Below are 8,094 nucleotides of genomic sequence, written 5' to 3'. Positions count from 1 at the left end.
TTTTTCTGTAAACTTTTTATGTAAATTCTTGGTTATGCCTCTTACCTAAGACATTTACACCCTATCGACATGTACACAAATCTATTCTTAAACCTTCCTATTGTTACTGCATGCCCTCAAGCCAATTTTTGATTCCTAGCAACCTCTTAGGGAGCTCTGATTAGCCTAGTGGGAGTTGCACTATTAACTCAAGAACACAAAATTAAAATCCATTATTGTTATTGTTGTTATGTCCATTGAGTCACTTGCGACTCATAGCAACCCTATGTACAACAGACCTAAACCCTGCTCTATCCTATGCCAATCGCACTGCCTCCAACACACCCATCCCTATTACCTCAGTCACTGAATCAGTCCACTTCATAGAGGGCCTACCCTCCTGCGTGTCCCTCCACCTCCCAAGTATAATGTTCCTCTCCAAGGACTGGTCCTTTCTTACAACATATCCAAAGTATATCAGATGAAACCCCAGAATGCTTGCCTCCAAGGAGTAGCCTGGTTTAACCCTCTCTAGGATGAATCTGTTTGTTTTCTTGGCAGTCCATGGTACATTCAATACTCTTCTCCAGCACCACAGCTTGAAGGCATCAATTCTCCTTCTATTCTCCCTAGTCATTGTCCAACTCTCTGATGCATAACAAGCGATGACAAAGTCCATCGCCTGTATCAGGCACACCTTAATCTCCAGAGAGACACTGTTGCTCCTGAGTACTTTAGAGAGGTCCCTAACAGCAGACTTTCCCATCGCAATACATTTTTTTATTTCCTGGCTGCTGACGCCAAGAGTGTTGACTGTGGAGCCAACCAGACTAAAGCTGTGAACAATCTCAGTCTTTTCACCCTCCATCCTGATGCTGCCAATTGGTCCAGTGGTGAGAATCTTTTTCTTCTTGATATTGAATCTCAATCCACACTGAAGGCTGCAAAATCCATTACAAAAAAAAAAATCCATCAACTACTCTACTAGAGAAAGATGGATAAGTCTCCTCCTATACGATTTCCAGCCTCTGAAAAGCTACTGGAGGATCAGCTGTGCGGTTTTTCTGACTCAGAGGAATGTAACAACAACAGAATCCCCATGTTACCTAGTAGATTTGCCACATGTAGGGTTTCCTAAACTTGAATCATGTTAGGAGATGAGTGCCAGATTTTTCTCCCGTGGAGCTGCTATGTGTGTTTGAACAGTCAACCTTTTGTTTAGCAGTTAAGCACTTAACTATTACACTAACAGGTCTAAATGAAACACAGAGTTCCTGCATGAAGCAGTTAGGACCAGCTCTTACAGTAGAATCATAACCATTATTTAGAATAAATGCTAACATTTAAAGCATTGGGATGTTAAAAGTGGAATGGTTTGCTCACCAGTTTTATTTGTATTGAAATAGCACTTGTGTATTTTGTTTAGCTTTGTTTTTAAGAATTTGTGATTCTTATACATTGAGCACTGGAAATTACATGTAGCAAGTTAGTTATTTTTAAAATAGAATATAATTTTTAAAGACATATTTTATTGTTATGTAAGTAAAGAATTACACTTTCTAGTAACTCCCTGCTGTCATGTTGATTTCAGCTCACACAGACCCTACAGGATGGAGTAGAATCGCCCTCTAAGGTTTCCAAGGCTATAAATCTTTACAGAAGCCGACTGCCATGTCTTTCTCCCATGGCACAGCTAATGAATTCCAACTGCTGGCAGCCTGCTGTTTTAACCACTCTGCCACTAGGGGCCCTCCATACTTTCAAATATTTCTTAAAAATTAGCCTTGTTAATATTTAGGCACACACACATTGATCTGAAACTGCCTGATTAGACTGCTGAGACTTGCCCTAGAAGTGAGATATAGAAAATTAGAATGAGAAATCGGAGTGCTTATAAAAGATATATTAGATTATATATGTATTATATTTCAAAATCTGTGCCTTAATCCTTGCTCACTCTATTATATATATAATATATAAACATACACATATATGCTTACTTACATATATACTAACTTTTCATTTACTAAAAAGAAAAGAAATATAAAAAATACATTTTTACATGGAGTTTATAAATAGGATATTTTATAAGATTTTTAATTTATAACTTTTAAAATTTTGATCCAAATTAATTTACCATGAATACACAGTTAAATAGAATCAGAAGTTAATTGGCATTACATGTTTTCACAAAACTATAATTTTTTTTATACTGGTATCCATAGAAGTCCATTATTTTAAGCTGTTAATATAGAAGATATTCTTTTAAAGAATTCTTATAAGTGTCTTGGACAAACTTCACATTTGTCATTACAAAAGTCTAAAGATTTTATCTAATGTTACTTTAATTGTTGTAGATATTAAAGTTGTCTTTTAAATTACATCATCAAGAAAGGACTCTGAAATATCAACCCATTTAAGCAAATTTATGTTAATAATTTTAGACTACTAATATTACTCCAGAGTTTTCCTCTACTGCTGTATTGTGGGATGTTTGCATAAATCCTTACACTAGAATAATTCAGTGAATAAGGGTGACAGAAGAAGAATTGATGCCTTTGAGTTGTGGTATTGGAGAAGAGTACCGAATATCTCATGAACTGTCAAAAAGAACAGATATATCTTGGAGAAAGTACAACTAGAAAGTACAAGAGAAAGTAAAGATGTTGAAGCTTTGTCTTTCATATATTGGGCATGTAGTTCGTTGAAGGTATTTCTTGGAAAGAGATACCATGGTTGGAAAGATAGAGGGTTAGTGAAGGGGAGGAAGTCTCTTGAATATCAGAGATGATGAGGATGGCACAGGATAGATAGAATAGGATTCAGATTAGCTGTTTGTAAGATCACTATGAGTGATACTGGATTTGACAACACCTCACAGCAACAATAACTCAAAGTGAATATATTTTTTACTGAAGTTCACTTAAAATTTTTGTTAAGATATTTCTCCATAGCCCAGCAGTAGTCATCCTGCCTTAGCCCTCTATCCCAGTTCCACATGGTTTCACACTTCCTTTTTTTCTTTTTACAGCATATTCTTTTTATTTATTTTTCCCCCATTTATTCATTGTTGTACATTTTCCTCCATGTTTCTGACTTTCTAATCTTCTGTTGATTCCTTTGCCTTTTCTTGTTGTAGTTGGTGAGTACCATCAAGCGAACTATGCTTCATAATGACCTTATCCTCCAACATTCTCACCGTCTCTGTTATGCTTGAGACCATAGTAACAGTCACTGTTTAATCCATCTTGTTCAGGAGTTTTCCCTCTCTTTCTGTGACCTTCCACTTTTCCCAGAATGATGTCCTTTTCCAAGGGCTGGCCCTTCTTGGCAACATTCCCAAAGTCTGTGAGATGAAGCTTCACTATCTTTTCCATGTTTTCCAGGATAGACTTGTTTTGTTTTGTTTTTTAATGGGATATTGAGTACTCTTCTCTAATAGCACAACCAAAAGGCATTGATGCTTCTTCTGTTACATCTTTTCTTGTTATTATGTGCCATCAAGTCAAGTACATCTCATGGCAGCTCTAAGAACAACACATTGCAACTCCATCCTGTCCTGCACCATTGTCACTATCTCTGACACACTTGAACACAATACTGCAGTCACTTCCTCAGTCCATTTCAGGAGAACTGTAAAAACTCAGAGACGTAATTCTTATTTATCTGTGGTATTATCTGGCAAAATATTTTCATCCTTTTATGCCGTAAATGTTATCAAGAAGAACTAGTCACTGAAAAGAAAAGGGAGGGGGAAAGGACAGCCTACTAGGAAAGACAGAGTCAGCGTAAGAGAGGAAGACCCTTAAGGAGATAGATTAACAGTGTGAATGACTGTAACAATGTGCTTGTGTATGCTGGAGATACTCTCTGTTAATAGTTATGCTTAGTTTATTGGAATAGAAATGCAATAACATATCATTGCTAATTATGATCACAGTGTTGTTATAAGTTTTCATGGAGTCAGCTATGACTCATAGTAACTCTTCGAACAATAGATCTGAACCTTGCTTTTTCCTGTGCTGTTCTTACTAGCTGTGATATGCTCAAGCCCATTGTTATGGTCACTGTGTCTAAACATCTTGTTGAGAGCCTTCCTATCATTCTCTGATCCTCCTCTTTCCCAACATGAGATCTTTTTCCTTCTGACAACATGTGCAAAGTATGTGAGATGACATGTCACTATGCTTGCCTCTAAGAGGAATCCTGATTACACCCTCTCCAAGGCAGACTTGTTGGTTCTTTTGGCAGCACATGGGGTATTTAATATCCATCTCCAACACGACAATTAAAAAGCATCATCTTCTGTCATCCTTATTCATTGTCCCACTTTCAGATGCATAGGAAGCAGTTGACAATACTATGACTTGGGTCAGATGCACCTTAGTCTTTAAACTGACATCCTTGTTCTTGAGCACTTTGGCAAAGCCCTTGTCAACAGATTTTCCTAATATAACACATCTTTTAATTTCATAATAACTACTTGAAGAGATAATTATCATTGTATGGTTCAAATTAATGCTGGATTTATATATCACTAAGACAATTAAAAGGCATACAAAGCCATTTTAAAATCAAGGAAGCTTCAGTAAATGAGATATAACGATGAAGTAAACTTTTGTAGTCAGAATATGAAAAGTAGTTTTCCATTGAGCAATTGGTCCAGCTTTTAAATTATTTTTCTCTCTCAAACATTTAATGTCCCAATCATTGTAGTTTGGCCATGCAAGCTAGTGATGGTGATGCTTACTTTAGAACATTCTTCTTTTACTGCTAGTGTTCTGAGCTAGTCTTTCCAAATGCGTAGACATATCCTCTCTTCTCCTTAACACTGCTCTCCACTGTGGATGTTGAAAGATGTAGCTGTTATTAGGTACCATTGGGTCTTTTCTAACTCACAATTGAAGAAAACTCTGCCTGGTCGTGTCCCATCTTCACAGTCTCTGTGGAGCCCATTGCTGCACTCAGTGTGTCAATCCACCTTTCTAAGTGTCTTCCTCACCTTCACTGACCCCTCACTTTCTCAAGCATGAGATTCTTTGCCAAGGACAAGCCCCCTCCAACAACATGTCCAGAGAATGTAGGATAAAGGAGAGAAATATTATTTTTAGTCAATACAGAATGAATACAATTAGATAAAATATTTTAAAAGGCACTTCTGATTCCATGCTTGGCAAATAACAATGCTGACAGGGGTTTTATCAAACACAAAGACATGATATATGAGAAAGAGCACAGTTGAGTGGAAAGAAAATTATACTGGGAGCTTTGAGACTTCTTGCCCCTGCTACAGAGTGATGTGGGGAATGGGATTGTTTTCACACAGGCTGACCAGGAGGGTGGTTAAAAAAGGCACTGACCTGAACGAAGAATAACTAATACATACTGGTTATGTTTATTTTAGCAGAACCAGAAATACCGACTACAACTGCAGTGGTTTTTCTGTCTGGAACATTGGTTACCCAGTTTACAATCCACAAGCCTATTTGGGTAGATTAGGTTTATTCTGTAATTTAAAAATGAATGTTTATAGACATTAGTGGTTTACAGCTAAAATGCCTTGCACACATTTTGCCTGCATTCACAGTGAAGTAATATAGACTGAATGCTACATACTCTGTGAGAAGCCTGGGCATTCCACCTGGTAGAGGGCATTGCAAAGGCCCCCAAAACACAAAGGTGATATGGAATAGGAAGTACAGGAAATTATAAATCAGACCAAATTACTTGTATGACTTCTGGACTTTTTAGAAGTTTTGTCCATTTGGTGTTAGACTACTTTAACAGTGGTAGATAAAACAGGGTATTTGATAGGAATAATAATAATAATAATAAAAGACAAACCCCAAAACTGGATGTTCAATTTTCCAGAGATTTCCTGTGTTTATTATTGTAAGATTGTGATTTATTAAAACTGTCTTAGTTCTTCAAGCAGACTGAGATTTCCTCTGTGCTACTGAAGCTAAGATATATGGAGTTTGTGCAAAGAGTCTGTGAATGAGACAGGGTTATAGTACCCAGGCTACTGCACTATTCTTGGCTGAGTAGAACATTTTCGCCCAGTTGTCAGAAAAACTATTCTCATTCTTTCTCATTATTGAATTTGTGAACATATTACCTTTAAGAAAAGTTACTGATAATTTTTTTTTTAGTTTTGAGTTACAGGGTCTCAAACCATATTATTTACATTTTTATAGTAATTGGTGACGTGTGTTGAAGAAACTGCACATTCTCTCTTCCCTGCTATCTTCTTGGGTATGAAAAGTAATATCATTAGTTTGATATAGACAATGGATTATGTAGACAAATAACATGTAACTAGTCCACTTACTTTGAAGAGATATGCACTCTGTCCTGTATGGTGGTTTTGCTGCTGTGGTGGAAAAAAAACAAAAGTGTAATATCTTTCAAATAAATTTTTAAAATTATATAGCATACTCTAGTAATGGACTGGGAGAAGAAGAAAGAAAGTTATAGGTCAAAGTTTTTCTTGGCAGAATTTTGGATTGTTCATTAAGTTACGGGAGCTCCTGAGTGGCACATGGTTAACACTCAGCTGCTAAGAGTTCAGATCTACCAAGAAGTGCTTTTGAAGAAACGCTGGCAAACTACAAAATTCTGTTAGTAGTTCTGTTTAGACACATAGAAGGTCACTATTTTGTGAGTTACCACATAACGATTGTGTACCACTGAGTCAGAACTAAGTCATATTGACCCTCCAGTGGATTTTCAGAAGCAGCAATCCACACAGGAGGAAATTGTCTGTCTTTACAATGGAGCAACTTGTGGATTTGAACCATATGCCTTTGAGTTAGCTGTGCAATCCCTTACCACTGCTGTCTGCAAAATCACCCACCTCTTTTTTTCTGTGGGAAAGCCAGCCCATTGTCCATTTTCAGGTTTTAGGATTACATCTCTTCCTTGGACCTAGGAGGTTCTCCAAGTAGGAGCCTAGTTCCAAAGGATATATTGGTAATGGTGAGATCTTCCTGAACCTTTGTGGTATTGGCCCTTTTATAAAGATGGCAAAATTTTCCAGTCTCCCCTCTTAACCTCAAGGACTCAATCCACTTGATCTATTTCCAAGGCACTATTTGTGTAGAGCTCTGGTGACGTAGGAGTAAGGAGTTGTGCTGCCAATCCAAAAGTTTATGGTTCAAATCCACTAGCTTCTTTACAGGAGAAAGGCTGACAGTTTTGTGCTGTGCAATTTATAATCTCTGAAAACCTGCTAACAGCACCTAACAACTACAACATTTGTATAGCTGATCAGCTCATCTCCTGCAATATTTTGATCCAGCTAATCATATTGTAGCAATTCCAAGATTATAGTTCAAAAAGATCATATAAAAACAATAACTTAACCATGGGGCATCACTAAAGAACACATGATCGTATTAAAGGAAAGAAAACCTCTGGATCTGAATGTTTTAATTTTCAATAACTTCTTTATGGAATAAATATGTAATTATAGGAAAATGAATAATAAAAAAATTTGATTGAATAAAATATATCATGATATTACAAATTATTGAAAGTAAAAAGTATCGCAAATAGAATAAAAATTATTTTTAATAATTAAATGAGTTTACTTCATAATATTTTATTCTATACTTTTATTTGCTTTCATTTTTTATTGAGACAAAACATACCTACAAAATTTGCATATACTTGATTGATACAGCAATATTCACATATGAACATAGATACATCATGAAATACAACAAAATAAATAGACCTACTTTCCTCATGTTCTCTTTTCCAGTGAAAACAAACAATTCTTGTAGATTCTGTTATTTTTCCTATTTTTATATTTAACAATAATTAACATATAGAGAATATTTTTAAATTTTATTCATTTTATTGAACATTTACAGAGATTTTGGATTTCTATTCATTCATTGTTGCACTTTTTTCCCTGCCCAGCCCTTTTTAGCTGCTGTTCTTTATCTCTTTAATAAGGCAATACTTTATATTTTCTACAGAGAAATAGATTGAGAGTGTTCACAGCTTCAGTTTGCTCGGCTCCACAGTCAGCACTCTTGGTACCAGCAGTCAGGAAATCAAAAAGCGTATCGCGATGGGAAAGTCTGCTGTTAGGGACTCTCAAAGGTA

At 36.1% G+C, this 8,094-nt stretch overlaps 1 protein-coding gene across 2 annotated transcripts in view; it reads left to right on the top strand.

Moving 5' to 3' along the window:
* Positions 1-8,094, top strand: part of HMGCLL1 (3-hydroxymethyl-3-methylglutaryl-CoA lyase-like 1) — a 257,324-nt gene that overhangs the window by 104,201 nt on the left and 145,029 nt on the right. The gene's annotated exons all lie outside the window — the stretch shown is intronic.

Source organism: Elephantulus edwardii, unplaced genomic scaffold (assembly GCF_000299155.1).
Source record: "Elephantulus edwardii isolate Elephantulus edwardi_28Jun2011 unplaced genomic scaffold, EleEdw1.0 scaffold00124, whole genome shotgun sequence".
Taxonomy (NCBI): domain Eukaryota; kingdom Metazoa; phylum Chordata; class Mammalia; order Macroscelidea; family Macroscelididae; genus Elephantulus; species Elephantulus edwardii.
Note: the sequence above shows the minus strand (reverse complement) of the source record. Positions and strands in the feature narration are given on the sequence as shown.